The sequence below is a fragment of the Rhagoletis pomonella genome, unplaced genomic scaffold (assembly GCF_013731165.1).
Source record: "Rhagoletis pomonella isolate Grant_MI unplaced genomic scaffold, Rhpom_1.0 Rhpom_scaffold_00006, whole genome shotgun sequence".
NCBI lineage: Eukaryota > Metazoa > Arthropoda > Insecta > Diptera > Tephritidae > Rhagoletis > Rhagoletis pomonella.
In genome coordinates this window covers 81,233,449-81,257,704 of record NW_023458560.1, presented here as the reverse complement: position 1 = coordinate 81,257,704, position 24,256 = coordinate 81,233,449, and positions in this window count along the sequence as shown.

Genomic DNA, 24,256 nt, shown 5'->3' with positions numbered 1-24,256 from the left:
AGTGTTGGATTTAGGGATTTTTAGAAGAGAACCGAAAATTTCAACCAAGGCCTTTCGTGATGGCCATAAATAACTGGGCAGCAAAACTGCGGCCAAAAATATTCACTGAGTCGGATTTAATTCTAAAGGAAGCTTGCTCGAAAAGAACCAAAGCAGAATCAATACCAAAGTTTATAAATTTATGGTTGAAATCGAGCAGAAGCCACGCCTCTAAAATGTACGTGGTTTTTGTATGATTTCAAAAATTTTTACCAAGGTGCTTAAGGCCAAGGCTAATATGTATCCTACGCCTATTTTTATGTGAAATAAACTGCGTAATTTCGACAATTAAAGTTAAGTCGCATAATGAGTAAAAATCGGAAACTTTGAGGTTTATCCGACGAAAACTCCCAATTTTCAAGATTATGATGTGCATTAATTTATGTAAATGTCTGTAAGCTTCCTTTTCAGATTTGATTTTTAAATTAGGTTAAAGAATCGTCAATCAATAGATTATTGCACCAAGTACGAAAATAAAAGGTTTTCTTATCAAATAATTTGGAGGTTCAGAGAACATAAGATATTTTTTGTGCACGTTAAAATCTACCCTATTTACAACCTCTACTGTGCTATGTTACGGGTGTACATATGCACATATTTTCACTGTCGCACCGTGTTATTAAAATAATATTAATTTAAATTGAAGCATTCTTTTTTGATGGGCTTCCTCTTAAAAAATGCATATTTAAGTAACTTGGTTGGGTGTTATGCACTAAGCTACGCATAAATTAATGAAAAAATTCTATCACGTAAATGTTCCGATGAAAATCATTTTTTTTATATCTTTTTTTTTCTTTTTACTGCGTATTACTAGCTGTGAACTTTGAATTTCCATAAGCCTTTCTGATTAACTTAGCTTCGCTATATGTATGTATTTTTATATTTAAATTATACTCTTTGTTTTCTAAGTAAAAATTTCATTTTAAGTTGACTAATTTTTGGATTTTCATGAAAATTGTTTGAAACTCTAAAATATACAATCAATAATAAAAATAAATTTCGACTCCCTCAACTCAAAATTAAGCCAAGAATCAATATGCTAAGAAAAAGTGTTCTAACTGTTTCTATTTTACTGGAAATCATTTCCTGCTGTTACCTTGCAGAGGTTTTATAGTTCCGTTAGCCTTAACGTAAACCAGTACATATAATTGGACCATCTTAAAAGTTATTTAATTTCCAAAATTCATTACAACTTTAAATGATATCATATCTAGAGTTTTCCTTGACGGTGAAAGCATGCACAACAAATGTATTTAAATACGAGCCTATTGTCGTTATTCCTTTGGAATATAACAATTTATACACTGCCCTGTATGGGTGTACGTTAGACCGAGTCGGCCTCAATAAGAAACCTTGCAGGGAAACTGCGGACTAGTGAATGAAATTTCTAGTTCTGTACTAGATTTTTATTGCCAAAAATGATCCAACCCGGTAGTAACCAGATCCAAACTCAGCGAAATGTGTTGAAAAATTATGATACTTTTTTCTTTCGTCTGTCGATTTTAGGACTAGTTCGGAACTATAGAATTTAGGACTAGTTCGGAACTATCGAAAAAGGGATGCAGCGGGGAGGGGGGCAAGTGACACTTCCTAGTACATCGCCATGCGAAATTCGCCAGTTGTTTGCATGTAAAAGAGATTTATCGCGAACCAGTACTGGGTCTAAATGTACTAGAAGCGCACCAGTTCAGTACTGAGAGATTTTCCTCACAGGGAAAGAATCAAGTGCGCATCGTCCTAACCAAAGGATGTTCTTAAAAATAACTTTTTAAAAGCATTAGATTACCGGCCACCAAACCCAGGCAAAAATACACTGAAGCGTAAAACTATGAATACAGAAAATGCAAGCACTCAGGGGACAGGAATGAATGAAAATATCTTTACTACGGGTGTTCGACTAAGTTCTTTATACATATACTATGCGCTTATGTACTATTTATCTATATACATATATATAAATTTACATACAACGTATATGCACATACATATGTAAATATGTACGAATATTCATTCACATAACATCGCTTTGGGTGCATGGATCTGGCAGAGCTGCTGAAAAGCAAATAGGGAAAAGTAAGAAAAAGAAAAAAATCAGAGGAAGCGTACAGCAAAATGATGAATATTGGAGCAATATGAACAGTAAATTAAGCACAGGGAATATTTAGTTGACGGTGTTAAGCATGAAAGGGATACTGGTCCGGTGACGCGACAGGGAAGTGAGAGCATAAATTGCTAATGCCGATGCAAAATGATGAAACTCAGTTAAAGACTTGATAAGAGGAGAAAAGGCGAAGCAAAGTGTAGTAAATAAAATGCAAGTAAATGAAGGCAATACATTTCTAACAGTAATTATGTTACTTACGAATGTGGAAGAGGAGTATGGTAAAGAGATTTGAAATAGATTAGAAAAATAAAAAGAAAACAATTTTCAAATGATCACCTTGAACAGTGTCGATTTATTAGCCCGACAGAAACCTAGCCGAAGACTTATTATCTAGTATAAATTGAATAATTGAACTTTTCCACTTAAGCTCTCTTTTCAGCCATTTATGTGCCTATATAAATAAAAATTTTCCCCATCTCTGCAATATTGCATATATACCCACAGCTAAGCATTTATTATCAAAGCCTATTTATGTAAGTACTTGAATAAATACATAGCCCACCTTACCTTCCAAATTGTTGGCTGTACGAAGGATGTGTTTTTTGAACTTCACTGGCATTCTCTTAAACAATTCACTCTTTGTCGTCTCCATCTACCCATTAGCACTTTTTGTTTTGACTAAAAGCTTCAAAATATTTTATGGCCTTTGATTTCGCTCCATTAACAGGTGTAAGTTATTATGGTAGCTATAATTTATGAGCGTTCCAAAAGTGTTTGTTTCCTGAATTTAATATACATTTATTCCTTTTTCATTTTGCTCCAGGTTTGACAGTCAAAGAAAAACGGTGATAAATTGGCATAATTAAGTGAAACCGCAATTTGTTATTAACGAAATTTGTTGCAGGAAAAGTGCGAAATGGACAACTCCAATTTAAATATACGAGTAGGTACGCTCCCATAAGGCACATACTTTTCTTAAAGATTGATATCTTCGAGCTGCCTTTCCATGATTTTCTTAGGAAACGGATTTTTCTATTAACGCAAGTTGACGAACACAACACCACAAGTAATCAAATCGGGTTCAAGAAATGAAACAAGAAAAAACAGAAACCGATACCATATTTTTCGGTCGAATTCAATTTTAGTTAAAAGCGCTATTAAATATGCCACTGACCAGAACTGTACATCACACAATGTTGTAATTTGTTTTCCATTCTCGGATGAAGATGTAAATATTTGAATGTTTGCCCCGATCATTCAAAACAATGAAGCAGCGTTTTATTTTTATGCTGCCATCCACTTTTTTTTCCTCAATTCTTTGTTGCCAGTTGTTCCGTTTGTTATCATCGCCCCATCATCATCCGTCGTCGTCGTCTTTGACAACGTCAATGGCAACACCACGATAAATTAATGCAATAATCCACATTGCGAGTAACGTCACTGAGTAGCAGAACACACTTGATGTCATTTAATTGTTTAATTGCTGTCAAATGTTGTTGTTGCTGTGGTTAAACAAACAGCTGTCAGTGAACGGGTAATTGCTGCGCTTAAAGTGGTAATGGCTTAAGAGGCGAATACATGGGACAGCGTTTATTAAATGAAAGAGCAAACGACTGAGAAGTGAATTGAAAGCAATTGCAGTAAAATAGCATTTGCATACAGTGCACGGACTTCGGAAAGATAGATTTTACATACAAAAAAAAAGGTAGATGTTGGTAGATTTTTTAAAAGAAACAATATCAGATAGTTTGTAATCAAATAGGATAAAACATGGCGCATTCATAAAAGAGAGTGTTACCAGAGCAGCTGGATTTTCGCATCCGTGTTTCAGAATGTCAAAATCATGTATTTGTTGTAATTCTTACTGGCGTTGTAACACTTTTCAGTTTCATTTTCGTTTTTGTACGCCTGCTATTACCTAATAAGAATTCACCTTGGGATAAACTGTATTTTTATAAAAAAAAAATGTACTTCAGGTGAATAAAATATTTAACAAAAAACCTATAACTACGTAAAACTGGGCCCGAATCACGGCATCCGTTATCAAGTGAAACTCGATTCGAATCAAATGAAATAAAATCTTCCGTCAAAGTTAACTTTTCATTTTTATTTATCCTTTGTTGGTAAAAATGGTAGAAAATATAATAGAGCTAAAATGTGGGTAGATCTACCAATAAAGTTGTAAAGTCCGTGCACCGTCTATACATTTATGTAATAAAATATAGCTTACAGGCATCACTACTCAAAAAACATATGTAATTTAGAAGACATGATTACAGTTTTCAGTTGATACTCACAATGCAGTAAATGGCGGGGCATATGCGGCAAATACCTACAGGTGATTATGGTATGAAATTTTTACACAACAAATAATACGACAAGGCAAGTAAATCTTCAACATTATCAAAAAATGTAATTTGTTGCGTTGCGCCCAGTGTTGTCAGATTTTGTTTTCTAAAAAACTGTGAATTTCCAAGCAAAACACTGTATTCTAGCAAAAAAAAAAACTGTAACCTTCAAAGCCGAAGGGAGTTTCGGAATGTTAATGTAAAAAAGACATTTAATTTTTTTTTTTTTTTTTTGAAATCTGAAATTGTGGCAAAACTGCAATTTGTACTAGGAAATAATTTAAAAACAAAACTGTCAGCTTGCCTAAGAAACTGTGATTTAATGTTAAAATTGTGAATATTGGCAACATTGGTTGTCGCATTCTTCTAGTAAATGAGTGATGTGTGCATATGTACGTTATATTAGCACTGTACGCTCGTATGTTGTTGAGAGTCTTAAACGAATTACAATTTAGCTGTTGAAGGTGCATTGAAATGGGCTTCTCATAAACGTGTAATTAAAAGCTTACCAAAATCGAAATAATAAAAAAAAACCGCCAGCTAATAACCTAAAACATCTACTGGAGAATGGGAAACAGACTAGAAGTTTAGCATACATATGCACATGCATAGCATACATATTTAGCTGAAGTACGATTGCTGAAAGTAGTCAAATGAATTAAAAATAATATGCTTACGTTTTTATGAAGATTCTCAATGGTGTCATGGACGCAATATGTTGATGGAAAAAAATTTTAATGTAGTACATATACATACACATTAGCGTGGGCTGAAAATCCGCTTTTTTAGAATTTTGATTGGTAAATATGGTTCATTATGCTTTAAAAAAAATCTGTGTGAAATTTGGATTTTTTTGGTCAATATCCCAGGCTCGCCCAAGTCCATCAAAGTTCAATATGCTCAAAAAATAAAACTTAATAAACAAATTAAATAACACATTTTTTTACTAAAATTGCACTAATCTTCTAAAGTATTAGTCCTACAGAATTTGGTATATGGACCTTTTTTGTATAGAACCGAAGTTAGCTAAGAAAACTTGAACTTTGATGGACTTAGGAGAGCCTAGGATATTAACCAAAAATTTTAACACTTCGCAAAGATATTTTTTAGAGCATAATGAACCATATTTTTGCTATTACCAATAAAAATTCTAAAAAAGCGGATTTTCGGCTCACGCTAATACACATCTGTACATACTTGGGATTTACATTATTTTCTATAAGGAATTTATTCGCTACAAGTCACATTATAGTTTCTAACATTTTTACGGCGGGGAGCTTCAATAACAATCATTTAAAAAGCGGAAGCAGCACCTGCAAAATTTAAAATATTTCTATTGGCATAAAATAGTACATGCATCTAATACAGTTGCGGTCAAAATAATAGCAGCAAAATTATCTTTATTTATTTGTTGTTAATAATTTCGATTTGAAATATGGGTCGATCTACATATATCAGATACCACATAAATAAAAGCTTTTATTTATATGGTATCGGATATAGATCGACCCATATTTTAAATTAAAATTATTAACAATAAATAAATAAAGATAAGTTGCTGCTATTATTTTGACCGCAACTGTACATATGTAAATGTGCATACAACATGCTCGTCCACTAATATGCATTTTATATGTACATATGTATGCTGGTATATGTAATCCATATTAAAGCAATTATGGTTCTCTCACGCAAACTCAATTAAACCAGTAATCTTTGGGTGTGAAGCTAAGAAAAGCATGTTGCATGTTACGAGAGCTATTCGCTGCAAACCCTCAGAATTTCTTCAACATGCAACCGAAATCGATGTGACATAGTAAAATGTATTCTTTCCATTCATTTCACGAACACAACGCCTTATCAAATCAGCATCTGAGAGAGTTTCATGGTTGGGATGAAGAATGTAGCTCTAAATAAAATTCACCACTTTAATTCAAAAACCCAATCCAAGATACATACATATGTGGAGTCTGCATCATAAATGAATGCACAACACTCTTCGACTACTACATAGTTTCATTTTCCTTCAGCGCCGTTTCGTAAGCCCGTAAGATATTTCTAATAAACCTTTATGTGCACTTGTGAATGTTTTGAAGGCAAATCACAAAGTTCTGGCCAAAAGTTCAAAAATTAAATTAAGACGGGTGTATGATAATTACTTCAGAAATGTTTATTTACTTTTCTGATCTTTCTAAAAAAAATTAGTAGGTTCTAATTCATAAACTATCTTTGTTTTCCATAATATTAAAAGCACCTCAGGCTCAATTAGGCTAGCCAGATATTTTGGTGACATAATCAGCACAGTTGGGAACCAAAATCAGTACAAAGCCATACAAATCAGCCCACTTTTAAGCGTCTTTTTCGTTTAGTAACAATATAACAACCAAATAACTGCGCACTAAATTTAACAAAAAATAACTAATAGACTTAGACACATAGTATTATCAATATAACAATTCATTAGTTTAAAACAAATCAAAGGTATTAGGTATGCATGTACAGTTGTGTTCACACAAATAGTAGTAAAATGTATTGACAAGTTTTGAAAATTTTTTCTTTCCTTACTTAATTTAAATTTTTCTATGCAAAAATTTTTAGGTAAAACCGCCGAGAGGCAGCCTGGACATTTTTGAAGTTTGCTAAAATAACAAAAATGTTTCCAAATTTTCAATCTAACAAAAACAGTCTCAGTTTCGGTCTCAAATAAAAGAAAATTTGAATATTTTCATCTATTTGTTTTCGGTTTTACTTTTATTTGGCAATTATTTTTTTTATCAAACAACTACTATTTTCTTCCTCATTTGTATATTTGTAAGTATGTTTAAGTGTAGAAAATCAAAGCTACTATAAATCTTGTTACGACACGCCCAATACTGACCGGCTGTGCGGTTATTGAACTGTATATTAGTTTATTTGTTTTTATAGATAAACGTTCGAGAACATCCAAACAAAGCTTTTACACGCCCCATAAGCTCCATAAACTATTTACCAACTCTTTTTTTTTTATAAAGCAGCACTCTCTATTTTGCTAGGAGCTTGCCACCACTCTAACTGTATTGTAAATATTTCCCCTGTTGCTTGTAGATATCTTTAGGCGATACAAGTGCATATTTACGCAGCAAGTGCAGAAGAGTATTCGTATATATGTATGTGTGCATAGTGTATACTATGTGTATTGGAAACTATACGAGTATGTTGTACAGAGTTGCGGAACTATACCATCGGAGGCCCGAGGCAAATTCTTTGGATGGGGCCCTCCCAGTAAATATCGTAACGTTGTAATTTAATTTCAACCCTAGAGTACTAACCATATTTCGCATACATATGTACGTTAGTACTAATGATAATCGATTAGACGATGTCTATTAAACTTATAAATTTGATGTTGAACTTTTGAACATCTTTTAGGTTCATAAATTCAAAAATATTCTTTATTCAATATATTTAACATACGCTTCTATTTTATGTATTTTATATAAGCGTATCAAAAAAGGTCTCAATTTTCTGCTGCACTTCACAAACGAGACCAATAAAAGGCAAAAAGGAACAAATTATATTCGTATTAATATAAAAAAAAAAACCCAAAACCTTTATCAGAAATTAATTTTGTACATGATACACAAGTCTCAACTTTGTTTCGGTGAGCAGTTAATGCAAAAAAAGATCACACTCCGATAGTAGAAACAAAACAAAATGGCTCTCAACAACAGAAGATAAAGGACTAACCGTATATAAAATTTGACCGCAGTCATAATAATAGATTGGCGCTTACACATATGTTTGTTAGTGTTTGACCGAGCTTCTCCGCCGATTTGTGGCGTACGCCTTGATGTTGTCACACAAACGGGAGCGACCTACAATTTTGCGCCGACTCCGAATGGCGATTGTATTTTTATAAGAAGCTGTCTTTCAGAAATACACACTTGCCTACCGAGGGGCGAGCGCCATTAAAAAAACTTTGTTTTTCCTTTTTTTATGTTAACCGGAACTTGGGCTTGAACCCTTGGGCCCTGCGGAGTGGAGGCGCGCACTGCTTACCACTACAACACAGCGGCCGCTGACCGCAGGCATGCCACTCAGTAAAAAAAAAATGGTAAAATGAAAGTACTTAGTAGTCGTCGAATCGATGAATATTAGTATACTAGGGTTAAAAAACTACTTAAGTAGTTACCCAATACTAAATATTCATAATAATGCGTGCATTTTAGTTAAGTATCCAATAAATTGTATTTTAATAAGAGGTTTATTTATGCTTAATCTTGATAAGATATTTATTAACAAAATTCTTTTCTCCAAGGTTTCTGTTCCACAAAAGGACCTATAACATCATCAAAGTTTAACATAGAGCCATAGAATTTGCAATAGACGGAATAGCCAAGTTACGTATTGTCCCGTAGAGTTTCTCAAATAGGTTTTTATTAATATTAGTTTCTAAAATGATCGTTCAGCACTAGCTGTGGGCACAGTAATTGGAACAAATAACATTAATGCAGTACATACTTCAGAAAAGCAGGACGACACAAAATAGCGTGTATGTACATTTATGCTCAAAATTTTGGGAACGAGGAACGAGTAAAGAAAAATATTTCTTTGACTCACCCGCCAACTGTTGATATGATTTTTTAGTATACATCTTAAAGCATCGAGAAACAAGTGCCGACTGACATCCAATGTGTGCGAGGGGAACGTTCATTTCTCTTGTACCTCGCATGCGATCAAAATGGAGAATATAGTCTAGTATATTTAGTAGGTAACGTTAAAGACCACATTTTTCGGGTTGTAGATTTGTCATCAACGAGTATTATCCAATATTTAATATCTTTATAGTTTCTGCGAACCTTGATCATTATTAAATTACTTTAGTTTAATTTTTAACTTTACAGGATTCGCCAAGTAACTGGTTCGCGGTCTCTTGGGCCGGGCCCTGTCGGATCGGGACAGTCCTGACGCCCTATAGTTACGCCTCTGGTTGTACATATTTTTGTCACTTAACTTCCTTTATGCATACTGATGTATGTATGTATGTACAAGTATGGTACATAGCAGTAACCATGTTGTGGCATTGTCACCACACCAAAGGCGAAACCACGCTTACTCCACTCTTTCCCCATCCAAGTCTGCGAACCAAGTATTTGTTTAGCGTCCGATATTCTCATGAGATGTTTTTATTATTTGGTCTATTCTTTGTTATTCGAACACTCACTGCGGCAAATCCTGGCTTGTAATTATTTGCTTTTGCAATTTACAAGAAGCAGCAAACCGCCTCAGTAGCCGCCAGTCACTTTGTAGTTTCATCAGAAGAACTCTTTGTTGATTTTTTTTTTCACTACGACACTCCACTTGATGCCCTCTAGTAAGTTTCTTCATTATGTTGATTTTCTTCATTAACAAAGTTTGGCTGCCTTTGAGTTTACTTAACATTGTTAGCTCTTAAATAACAGGCCGGTGGTATTTTTTTCCAACAAAAAAAAAATTAGTGTGCTCCCTTTGGGTGGATTAAATAGTGCAGGCTTTTATTTTTCAAGATTTTATTTTGCGTTTCCATTGACACATATATGTACATATATGCGAATGTACATAATTGCACTGAATGTAGAGCACTGAATTTCTACAGCAGGGCTCCACGCTTAAGGTCCCGCTGAACTCAAGAAGAAGCCCGATAAGGATGAGAGGTGATCACCGTAATATGTAGCAGCTTTTTTACCACGTTTACCAGTTTCAACTATTTTTATTTTACTATTAAAATTTAAACTAAAATGTAATTAAAAACAAGGTTTTAGATATCAGATGCATTACTACGCCTTCTCGAAAGAGTTTTGGTGCTTACCCAAGGGGTATATGTTTGTTCAGTACGTATATTCTATGTTATCCACCCAAAAAAAAATTATCTCAATTCAGCGAAATTCATTTACAAGATATCGCGTTTTTAATCAAAAAGCATTTACAGCTGGAAACACTTTTCTAGTAAAGAAAAATTATATACATTTTTAATTCATTTTACCGAAAAGTTTGGATAAAGTAAGAATGCAAGTACCGACATTCCTTATGAATTTTGATTTCCTCAAAAATAAAAAAAAATAGCTGGACACTGTTAAAAAAAATTAAAAGTCCAGCATATTTTTCATACGAATAATTCGACGTATCCCAAGCAAGATCACTCTGTAGAGGCTCCTGCAGCTGAATGGCTCGGAAATCAACGCTAAAGATCACACCAAGTACCGTGGAGAAGTTCTGACCAACAAATTGCGTCGAAAGCGAAATGCGATGGCTGAACTAGAAAGGTTACTCCTCTTACCACCAATCGACCTTGCAGCGGAAAACTTTGCAGTCGCATCTGCTGGGAGGCTGAATTCACGCAGAGAACCTGTGGGCACACTTCAGTAGCCAGTAGAGATGTACCCGAAACGGACTACACGCCTCAATACTCTAGAATATTTAGGTTAGGAAGTATACTGTTTTTTTCAGAAGGTTTTCAGGCTTTTTCACACATATTCAGCTGCGGCCGGTCATATTGACCTTGAGGCCTCACAATCATAACGTTTTGTTCACAAGTCATTTGTAAGGGCTGTGATCACTTAACGGTGGTTATATAGAGTTGCCTTTTTCATTTGCATCTAAGAGCCCTACCAGACCATCTCATCACGCGTTTACATTTACGGTAAACCCGCAAGAAGTTACGTTGACAACAACATTATAACACATTGGTTCCTCTTTCTTTCAAATCTATTTGAAATATAGACCGACGCTGGTTTCTTGCTCCATCTTTGACCCCCTCATTGTAGGTGGATATACTATCTTCTGCCACTGATAGCCCTTCATTCTACTGTGCTCTGATTGGAAACCCTATAGGTGACGATGTATTGAAATCCCAGGGCGGCTTAATGTAGGCAGGTAGGAGGCCTATTTTATTTTTGCTGTGAGGAGATCCGATGAACGCAAACAGCTCTTAGCGAATCACTTCCCAAAATGTCCTAATAAGCAAGGACGGAATAAGTTAGCCGCAAATAGGCGACTGCATTTCAAGGCCATTGAGGCATCGCAGGAAGTGAATAGAAAGTATGCCAAAAATACAATTCACTTAGCACTGGTACAAGAAAACTACTTAGAAGCCTCTTAAAAACCTATACATGTACAATGAGATAGAAGAGGAGAAGAAAAGGCGACAATGAGAGAGTGGAGTACTGAAACCACTTAACGGAGCAGAACAAACTCGATTTTTGTTATAGCTATCGCGGAGAGACTGCAGAACCATATGATCAGTAGTCTGACGGGAGCACTTTATTAAACTTGTGCTAAAGCCAAAAATTTAACTTAAATTTCTGATTGTAATAGTTAAAAACAAAATCTGCAGCATCACTGTGGCAATCATCGCAGATGATCGTCGAGTGGAGTCGTCAAAACAAATGGATTGTGTATCACCAACTTATGCAACTGTTATCTAAGAGTGGAAGTCAGCAAAATGTTATGTGAGCGATATGCGGTTTCTGTGGCGCAGCAAGGAAGCAACTTACAAGCAGGCATTGTGTGCAAAACTGTTCGAATGCCAAAAGACAAGCAGCGAAGGCAATCGCGGAAGCAGGAACTACAATCAAACCTACACACAGAAACTTGTAGAAGCTCACAAAAGCCACTGAAACTCCCACGAAGTTGTTGCAGGCGGCAGCATACAACTCAAATAAATCACATATCATTTGCCGCCACAAAACGGCAAAGAAAAACAAAAACAGAAACATAAAAAAACTACAGGGTGACACAAAAAATATTCCATAATGAAAAATTGCAAACCAAAATCTTGGGAAAAGCGAACAAAAGAAGGAAGCAAGAAGTAGGGATGCGACACAGAAAATGCAGCGAGGCGCATAAATCAGCGCAAACGTGCCACAAATGTCAGCACGCCGACGTGGTTGCAACATCAATGCACAATTTGTCTGCATGTGCTTTCATTTGGCCCACAATGACTTGAGATGCATACATTCACACATATATTCGTATGTATGTACATGCATATGTAAGTATGGCGCAATCATAAGAAGTATCTATTGTGCAACAAAGCTCTGCAAGCCGCTTTCACTACTTACGCCATTTGTTATTAAGTATGCAACGACTGCAGCTGGAGAGGCTCCCGGCTAGAAGACTAGGAAGATGCTGAAGTAACGGCGCAGTTAACTACATACAACAATGCATTCGAGTTGAGTGACAACAGGAAAAGTTACAAAGTTACAAAATGTTGCCACTTGCAGAATGTAAGAAGTGTTGTTGTTGCTGCTGCTATTGTAGTGCATCCGCATTAACTTATCATGGCAGCGAACTCGCTACAAGAAAAGCAGCTGGAGCAATCGAGAAAGATGTTCTAAGTAGTTGTGAGGACATAATAAATGAGCCAGGAATTTGTTGGAAATCAGTTTGAATGCTTTGGAGGAAAAATAAAAACTCATGATGAGCTTATAGTTAAATTTGTAATGCTGGCACTAAATTGCTTAAGGCTTAAATATTAAAAAAAAGGATTTATCCTCAACTGCATTTATGCCTACTACTTAAAAAATGGTCGAGTTAGAAAACTGTTCAAGATAAATATTCTTTAATAGACGAGTTCCACGCTTTTCCTTCAAATGAGGTGGGGTTAAAAATTTGACGGCATAAAGAGAAATGGGTGTGGTGGCATAGGTGGCCATTTTTAACACAATACAGCCATTTGGGGATTTTGATGAATTTCAATAAATTTCAATGAAAGTACCCGACAAACAAAGGCGCTTTCACTCTGAAATCGTCTACACCTCTTAAAAGGTTGCGGATCCATTCGACATACGCACCCATTTCCATTGATTCTCTGATTTATTTGAAGAGATTTATGCTACTCAAAAGACATAATTTCTCCAGGAATGTAAAAAGATGGCATCCCTTTTAAAATGTCTGTTATGTTTTTCCTTTTATATTGAAGAAATTAAACCCGAATTTGAAATATGTATCTTCATAATTGATGTTTTCCACCGAAACTCATGAATCGCCAGCTATTTAGTTCTAATTCCGAATACTTCAGTAGAACCGGCCATACCAAATTTATGTTTGTTTATATTTCCATTTGGTAAAAGTGAAACAATAATGGTCACATATCTCGCTTAACATTTCTCAACCAAGTTGCTTGTCAAAAGTGCGAAATTATATAATTTGGCCAGATATCGTCAAATTACTATCTTACGAAATACTGTTCTTATGTAACTGTTATATGTACATATGTACATATGTATGTATATGTATATACCTTACGAGCTTATCTCTTCGAGTCATCGACAGCCGTGGAGACTTAATTGACACGCCATATTTTTATCTGGCCAAAAATCGTCGCGCCCACACTAACTCAGCAGCCATTTATTTATTGTTGTTGTAAAAGACAAAACAATTTGCGACCGCCTAGATTTGGCTGCAAAGCGGCAAATCCATTGGTCGCGGTTACATTATGAGTGGATTTCATTGGGCAGGGTTGAGTTTTTGCAAATAAGCATATTTGAACTGATAGTGTATGTATGTATATTTGTATGTTTGTTAAAAGTTAATTATTTGTGAGTGTTGTGAAGAAATTGGCTGGACTTTACAAAAAAGTATTTCTTCAAACGAAATTTTAATCTTGACTATGTACCCCATTATTACTCTTAGCCATCATAGTAAATTTCAACTTGACGCCAATGACTGGAAACACCCAAAGGCGATTGTAGTTGCAATGGATTTGAGTAGTTTTTCAGCCAAGCGGGTGGGAGCAGCTTTCAGACCGAGACCCACGCTTGCTTGCTTTGCCTTTTGCCAAAAATCATAAACAAAAACACATCTCAATGCGCAAAACAATAGACTCAACCTTAAAAAAGAAATAAAAAAATACACAAAAAAAAAGTTTGAAAACGAAATAAAAAACAAACGAAATTAGCCGTAAATAAGCAGAAGCCGGTTTGTGAATGGATGAAGTCACGAAAAAATAGTGTTGGGCGCAACATTTTGTGGACAAACGAAAAACAAACGAATATGTGAGATAAATCAAATTCATCAAAAACAATAAAAAAAAAGTTTGTTTTACCTACAGTGACAGCAGCCAAAGCTAATATTGATGTTTGATTGTTGTTGTTGTTGTTTACTCGTATTACAATTTTGACGTTGTTTGTTGTACATAGATTTCTCGATTTGATTTCTATGAGCCAAAAACACTTTCACTATTTGACTGCACCTTTCTTGAAGCCAAAAACAACAAAAACGAATTAGGCAAAGGAGCGTCATACCTGTGTACACTGTACATCATAGATGGGCACACCAATACAGTCTCATTTTGTCATGGTATTCGTGAATCGCGCTGAGTAACAGTTGCCACTTTTCTCTATTGTACAAAAGTGCGTCGTTTTTTGCGCGTGTTAGAAAACGCTCTTACAAATTTATATTTAATTTGTATTATGAACATGAAACGAACATAATAAAATATAATTAAAAAATAATGAAGAAATAATTTTAAATAATGAATTATGAAATTAATTTTTATAAGTACATATGTACGCGCATGAAAAGTTTTTTTTAATTTAATTTCATTAAACTAATGTTTTAAAAAATGATAGTTTATTCAACAACAAAATTCACGAATTTAAAATTTCTAAACTTTGTAAAAAACTCAGTATTCAATAAAGTATACTAAATATATTAAATTGTCGTATCGTACATACATATATACATAAAACCCATTACAAAACACTTTAAATTGGTTTACACAATTCGGCAGTTTGACTTTTTTACCATGACAAATAATGTTGCCTTATATTAAAAGTACCCAAAACTATTATTGGCACTCATACGCAGCCATTTTGGGCATTGTTACATATATAGGTGGCAACAACGCGCTAAAATTACGAATAAAAATATTCAACGGCGAAGCGTCGTGTCACTCTCATGAAAACTGAAAGCAGACTGAAGTAGAGGTGGGTAACTCAGCACTGTGCTGGGTTACTGTGCTGACTCTTAGAACTGTGCCGCACGCTCAGACTCACATCTGAAAAATTTTTTAACTCAGTAACTCAGTTTATGTGCTGACAATGTATAGCTCAGTGTGCTACAGAGTCGATATGGTAGCTCAGTTGATGTGCTGACACTTGCATAGCTCGGTGCAGCTTGCATTGTTTAGAACTGTGTCGATGTGGTAACTCAATTGATGAGCTGACACATTCACACAATACGATCTTCCAAAAAGTATCATAATAGATGGCATCACTACACTAACCATCAATTGAATATACGACTACCAAATTTAACAAGAAGCAAGGCGAATAGCCCAGTTATGCATACCTGCACTGTTATACCATTTTTACGTAAAATCAAAACCAAAGAGAATTCTACATGTGAAGTGCTATGCGTTGGGTAACCGCTTACAAGCATAGCCTATTTAACAGATTCTTACATGACAACTCTCAAGCAAAGCTAAGTATGCATAACTGGGCTGGAAGTTAATACATCCAAGGGGAATTAATTTGCAAATGAACTCACCGGTTGAAATCATCTTTCTAAAATTTTGCCGGCCAGCTGAACAGAAGCTAAAGATAATCTTTTCTAAATCGATTTCGATTACTAACATCATCAAAAATTTCGATGTACATCCCAATTGTGCGATAGCACACTTGTGCCAGCTCTCTGTGCTGACTCATTAAAGTGATTTGGAGTTACTGAGTCAGCACACCAAAATTTACAGAGTTACCCACCCTTAGACTGAAGTGAAATTCGCTGCGTCGTTTCTGTATACGTATAAGCGCTGCGACGCAGACGCTACTCGCGAGTAGCGTTTTGCCCATCATTGCTGTACATACATACATACATACATACAATTGGACAGCGGATGCCCAAATTAGATATCTACAAATTGTTGTACACTAATTAGAGCTTAAGCTACTATTGTTGTTGTTTCCTTCTGATTTATACTGTGTTGCAAGCACAGGCCGTCAATTCGTATGGCAAATAGCAGTTTGAAAGTTAAAACAAAAAAAAAGCACCCGATGGCAATACGATCGTTCGTTGTCATTTTGAACACTCGGCGCGGCTATAAAATTGATTAGTTTTATTTGCTGTTTTATTTAATCTGCTGACAACATTGTTACCATATTAGCTTTCCTTTACACACTGTTAGCTGTGGGCTATTACGCTGCGTTTCACTGCTGAGTGCTATAAAGCAAACATTTTAAGGTTTTAAATAATGTTAAAAAATTTGTTCCCCGTAAAACCAATTTTGTTGGCAGTAAAAATATTTAGAAAAAAGTTGTTTGAAAGTTTTTAAGATTAAATGCGGATTTATTGGCTATTATTTGCAAATGATGGACGTAATGAGTGCGATGTTAGAAGTTTATCAACCTCACTGGCGAAGGAAGCTATTGTTGAAAGAACGTATCCAGTTCATTTGCAATTTGAAAGCACTAAAAAATGCTAGGTAATAGAAACTTATAACGGCATTCATATTTTTCACCTACGAAATCTCTAAGCAATAAAGTAGAGAATAAATATTTAAGCATTTTTCTTAGAAAAAATTTTCATAATTTTTAAATGCCCACCGATTTTATTATTTCGTTACCTTTAAATTTTATTTTCTGCTCTTCGCCATCAATTCCAATCATATCTTGCAAAGGTTCGGCTTTAATTTCAAGTAAACTTTCGAAATTATTGAGCCCAGCAGCAGATAAGCCAAGAGAACAGGTTTTGAAAAAATCACCTGCTAACTTAACGCAAGAAAAAGCATAGACAACAAAAACACTGGCAGTTTAAAAGGCATGCAATAATATAAAAATAGACCACTATTTTTTTATTTTGAAATCAAAAAATGTTTAGAGGTCGCTCAAAGCGCTCCGTAGAAATGGTATAGAATTCTTGAAAACTCTAATTCTCTTCAGGAGACTTCCAATTACAATAGCCAATTGTTTATTTAACCATTTACATACTTAATATCTTTTATATATCCTTCCATTGCATTTTCTGGCATTTCGTGGGAGTTTTGGCGGACCTATAAAACATAGTTACTATAAAGATATGGTAAAATAAATGCTTTGGTATTATGACTGCGAATCTTCTGAAGAGAAACAGAGCTTTCCGATCGAAAAATATTGTTTTTCAAGAATTCTATACCATTTCTACGAAAAGTGGGTTTTCCCCATATAAAATACATGGAAAACTTTTAGCGATGTGAGCGACCTCTAAATATATTTTTATTTCAAAATAAGAAATAGGGGTATATTTTTCGGCATAGAACAATACTTTACCTTTTCACAAACATTTTTGGACCACCCTAATGGACATATGTATGTACATCATACAAGAGCTTGTATTAATACATAAAAATGCGAAAATAACATTTGTAAAAGTTGTTGCATGTTGTTCACACACCCGAAAGCCACGAAGAAACCAACAGAAGGTGTCTGCTTCCTACATATCCGGTTATTCTGAAAAGCACCAACAAAGCGCACACAAAATCCAAAAATAAGCGAAATTATGTGCAGCCCATTCAAGTGGAAATTCCACACAAATCATCTTCAACCAGTTGCAGCGGCAACTAACTCCCAACAAATACATATACAGCTCCAGTTCGGTCGTGGAATAAACTGAGGAATTCAACTGACAACAGTTAAGGAAAATATAAAAAAACCAACATCGAGAAATAAAAGCAAACACCAGCAACATAAAATTGGTTTAGTAAGGTTTGGAAAGTTTTCGCAATCCACACACACAGCCACTTGGAGTAATCATCAGCAGAACAAGCAGCAACATAAAAAGGAGACACTCAAATGCACAACTTTGTAAGAGCAATCAGCATTCAAACCAGTTAGCTTTGCTTTCATGCAGCAGCATTTGCAAGAAGGCGAATATCCAAAAGTACGACTATTTACATATATCCCTGCTCATCCAAGCAAGTTAATGGGAATGGGCGAAGCTACCGGTTGACGAACCCCACACACGAATGAGTTGGCTAAAACTACAGTAAATAAATATATACATATATGTAATTGCATATGCACATTAGGTTGGGTCTCGAAATAATGCTCCAATGCTAATAAACTCTTGACCTACAGCAACACCTTTGAGCGGTAAGCCCAGTTACATATCTCAAAGTTTACACCAATGACAATGCTTGAATGTAATGGAAGGCCGACAAAGCACAGGTATCAGCTGTCACGCATGCCCTAAGGATTGCAGGGCCATTAGCCTAACCTTAGATATAAATACATATGTACGTATCTGGATCTAAATATTAACTCAAAACAAGTCACTTTAGGTAGACTATCAACGATATGGTGCACCTTCAAACCGGATAAGCTAGCTGCTAAGTGACAGAAGAGTCTAAACGCAATGGGTAACACAGTTGGCCCTAGTGGCAGCGCCCTGGAAGATACAGCCAGCATAACCTGATACAGTCTAATTTAAATACATACTGCATAAATGCATTTGTATTTACAAAAAAAAACCCGAAATTTCTCAAGTACACAGAATCGCCATACAAATAGTTATGTCACTCAACCCAATGTATCATCCAATACGCTGTAATTTGCATCTAAGTTTCGGACAACTCAAATAGAAGCTTGAAAGTCCATTAAAAATTGCCAAACTATTCCTTATTTACTGATTGACACCTTATTTGAGTAATACATATGTACATATGTATAGCATTTTCAGTTTAAATGAAACTTTTTTCAAATTCAATGGGCACGTTCAGAAGGCGCAAAAGCTCAGTAACAGTTGCGATTGCACCTTCTGAACGCGTTGTTTTGCACTTCTGATCAACTGAACAGTTGCGTGTTAAATGATCATAATTTTTTTTCTGATCATTTAAGACAACATGTTGTGTGTTGTTGAATTTGACAGCTAACGTATCAAGCCGTTCAGAAGACGCATTACGATCACTGATTTTTTAAGCAACGGTTGCGCTCAACTACTGCGCCTTCTGAACCTACCCAATGAAACCATTTCCAAACAAAGCGAAACCTTTTTCAAATTAAATGAAACTTCCTTTAAGAATGCTTCATTTTATTTGAAAAAAGTTTAACTTAATTTGATTTAGTTTCATTTAAACTGAAAATGCTATATGTATGTATGTATGTACATACATTTTATTTGGTACTGGCTTTCGCTACGATTGAATCTTATCAGTGTGCAATTTTTATTAACATACGTTCATATACATACAAACAAATGTACATAAATATAAACACAAGTATGTATCTATAGCTATAATAGGATATGAATAATATACTTATATACATATGTACATATAGATATGTATATATCGCAAATGCAGCGTTGCGCAAAAGCGCTCCAATAAAGTGGCAAAAAACAGCTTATCAACCAACCATTGGCACCGAAATTGCGCATATGGAAACTGTGCATTTAGACATTATTTCGGTTTCAACCGAAACTGTGCATGTATGCTTTATTTCGGTTTTTGCCATATGCATTATTTCGGTTTTAAACCGAAACTGTGCATGTATGCACTACTTCGTTTTTTTTCATATGCATTATTTCGGTTTTAAAACGAAAGTATGCATATGCATAATTTCGGTATTTTCTCATATGCATTATTTCGGTTTTCAACCGAAACTGTGCATGTATGCATTACTTCGGGTTTTTCATATGCATTATTTCGGTTTTCAACCGAAACTGTGCATGCATGCATTATTTCGGTTTTTGTTATATGCATTATTTCGGTTTTCAACCGAAACTGTGCATGTATGCATACCTTCGTCTTTCACATATGCATTATTTCGGTTTTCATCCGAAACTATGCATGTATGCTTTATTTCGTTTTTTGCCATATGCATTATTTCGGTTTTGAACCGAAATTGTGCATGCATGCATTATTTCGGTTTTTGTTATATGCATTATTTCGGTTTTCTAACGAAAGTGTGCATATGGATAATTTCGTTTTTTCTAATATGAATTATTTACTTCTACTTAGTAAGGGTTTTAATACCTAAGCGCGGCTGAAAGCCGCCTACGCAAAGAAAAGTTCTGCGCAAAAATACTTCCGCTCTTTTTTCCGGCAATACAGAAAGGAAAATTGTACTTGATAAGGGTTATAATCCCTAAGCGCGGCCGAAGGCCGCCTACGCATAAAGAAGTTCTGCGCAAAAATATTTCCGGTCCTCTTTTCCGGCAACACAGAAAGGAGAATTGTACTTAGTAAGGGTTATAATCCCTAAGCGCGGCCGAAGGCCGCCTATGTAGAAAGAAGTTCTGCGCAAAAATACTTCCCGTCCCCTTTTCCGGCAACACAGAAAGGAGAATTATACTTAGTAAGGGTTATAATCCCTAAGCGCGGCCGAAGGCCGCCTACGCAGAAAGAAGTTCTGCGCAAAAATACCTCCGGCCCCCTTTTCCGGCAACACAGAAAGAAGAATTCTACTTAATAAGGGTTATAATCCCTATGCGCGGCCGAAGGCCGCCTATGCAGAGAGAAGTTCTGCGCAACAATACTTCCGCCCTTCTTTTCCGGCAACACAGAAAGGAGATTTGTACTTAGTAAGGGTTATAATCCCTAAGCGCGGCCGAAGGCCACCTACGCAGAAAGAAGTTCTGCGCAAAAATACTTCCGGCCCCCTTTTCCGGCAACACAGAAAGGAGAATTCTACTTAGTAAGGGTTATAATCCATAAGCGCGGCCGAAGGCCGCCTACGCAGAAAGAAGTTCTGCGCAAAAATACTTCCGGCCCCCTTTTCCGGCAATACAGAAAGGAGAATTCTACTTGGTAAGGGCTATAATCCCTAAGCGCGGCCGAAGGCCGCCTACGCAGAAAGAAGTTCTGCGCAAAAATACTTCCGGCCCCCTTTTTCGGCAACACAGAAAGGAGAATTCTACTTGGTAAGGGTTATAATCCCTAAGCGCGGCCGAAGGCCGCTTACGCAGAAAAAAGTTCTGCGCAAAAATACTTCCGCCCTGCTTTTCCGGCAACACAGAAAGGAGAGTTCTACTTAGTAGGGGTTATAATCCCTAAGCGCGGCCGCAGGCCACCTACTCAGAAAGAAGTTCGTTTACATGTATGCACTATTTCGGTTTTTGTCATATGCATTACTTCGGTTTTTGTCATATGCATTATTTCGGTTTTGAACCGAAACTGTGCATGTATGCATTACTTCGTTTTTTCTCATATGCGTTATTTCGGTTTTCAAACGAAAGTGTGCATGTATGCATTACTTCGGGTTTTTCATATGCATTATTTCGGTTTTCAACCGAATCTGTGCATATATGCATTATTTCGGTTTTTTTCATATGCATTATTTCGGTTTTCAAACGAAAGAGTGCATATGCATAATTTCGGTTTTTCTAATATGCATTATTGCGGTTTTCAACCGAAACTGTGCATATATGCATTATTTCGGTTTTTTTCATATGCATTATTTCGGTTTTCAACCGAAACTGTGCATATATGCATTATTTCGGTTTTTTCGTATGCATTATTTCGGTTTTTTTTCATATGCATTATTTCGTATGCACAGTTTCCATATGCATAATTTCAGGGTGCCTTTTTTTCCACATATAAATGTTGCTGATAACATTAATACTGGCAATCAAAATGAATCATAACACCAGCAAAAGGTAAATGCAAGCGTTATGCACTGCAAACGAGGAAAGAGAACCAACGCTTCGATTGGCTGATATGAAAGTCGCTTATACGCAGTGGCACACAAAATACTTACATACTTTTAATATGTGCGTGCTTTATGGGGCAGCTTAACTTAAATGCAGTAGGTTTTTTTTTTGTTTATAAACAGCCGACGTCAATAGAAACCCTGTGCAATTATTTGCAAACTCAAAATGCTTACGAATATGTATACTTAAACCCATACATGTATATAGGTACATACATTGTTTATGTATATTAGATAAAATCATATACATATGTACATATGTATAAGCTTATGATAAGACTGCTAACATAAACAATTTGGTAACTCCAGATTGATTTTAGACCTATGGTCGCAAAGTTTAAAAAATATCGCATACAAATTAACCCGCCTTACTTTGATGAGTTTTGGCTATATTTCCATGTAGGGATGGCAGAAAAAATAAAATAATCGATTAATTACAAATAATCGATTAATGAAACACAAAACTACGATACAATTAAATCGTAAATTGGGCAAAAAAATCGATTAATTTAATCAAATGATTAATCCCTACCATCCCCATTTCCATGGTTTATTTTATGTCTAACATTTTTTTTAAAGTCTGGCTAGTTATACAACAAACACCATATAAATTATCTTTTCAAACTTTATACAAAAATTATAAAAATTCGACAAATTTTCAACAAATTTTTAAACTTTTTATTCCGAATTTTTAGAAATAATTTTAGTATGCAGTTTTGTAGCCCATTTAGTTGAGAAAATGCAAGTTTCAAGTGGTTCGAAAATACTGGCTATTTTTGACAATTTTTTTTTTTTTTTGGACAACAAACATTTTGCACGACAAATTTGTCAATTCCAATTTCGTTTTGAAGCGTTCAGTTCTGGTATTATACTCATACATATGTATGTATGTAGATGTAAATGTATTTTGCAACTGTTCCCTGCAAGCCATGGCTGAGCAGTTTCCCCTCAAATTCGACAGATTTACACACTCCTTCGCAACTTTTTAGCTATCACACGCACACATTTACAATTTAAAGCGAGTAAGAAATATGGCAGTTTTTATGACAGTAGGCTTTGACGAAAAATGTCACATTTGATACAAATTTTAGAGTATAAATATTTTTTTATAATTTTACATGCAATAATGACACAATTCAAAATTCAAAAAACAAAAACTGTTACTACTGTTAAGTGGCTCTTGTCTGTAATCCTCGTCTAATCCATTTCCAACCTTGACTAAAGTAAGCAGTAGGGATTGCTAAAGCAAGTACTAAATATTAGACATGGATTCGACATGGATTAGATATATGAGCCACTTAACAGTAGTAAGGGTTTTATTTTTTGAATTTTGAATTGTGTCACTATTGCACAGGACCATAGATATGTACAAAGTATGTTATTTGTTTGTACATATGTACTATAAGAGTTTTGTATTAATGAACGTTTTTTAAATAAACAAATGCATTTTTAAAAGTAAAAATTTTGATTTTCTACTTATTTGTTTTTTCCTGTACTGAGGAGTTTATAACGACAACAATGAGTAGTTTGTTTATTAGCACTGATGTGTTTATAAAAACGAAAATAAGTAGTTTGGTAGTTGCTAGAGCAGAGCAGATATATTTTTCATTAATCAAAGTTTCCAATTAGTAAGAAGAGGTAAAATATTACACCGACAAAGGGAAAGTGCTCAGTTTTATCCCATGGCCTGAACAAAAGTGAGTATTTTAATAAGCACTTTTGTAATTTTTGATAATGATAAAATGAGCACTTATTTGATGCTCAGCTGTCTTGCAGGGTTTATAACTGCATATATGTACTTATACATAAGAATATGTATTTATTTACATTTCGGTTCGTTCCTAGAGACCAGCTAAGCCAAAATAATACAGTTGTAATTTAAGTGTGCAGAAATGGCCGGCAGCCCTTATTTTATGTCAAGTTAAAAAATTAATTGAATTCTTTCAAGAAATATTTTTAGAAAAAAACTTGCGAGAACATACATTTGTGTTAGTAACCAATTGTGACAAAAAATATAATTTAAGTAAAGCAGCATTTTCTGCGAACTGCGTCAAATGCCGCTCAATGTAGGGTTTCGAGAAGTAAGTAAGTAAGTAAGTAAGTAAGTAAGTAAAGTAACTTTATTT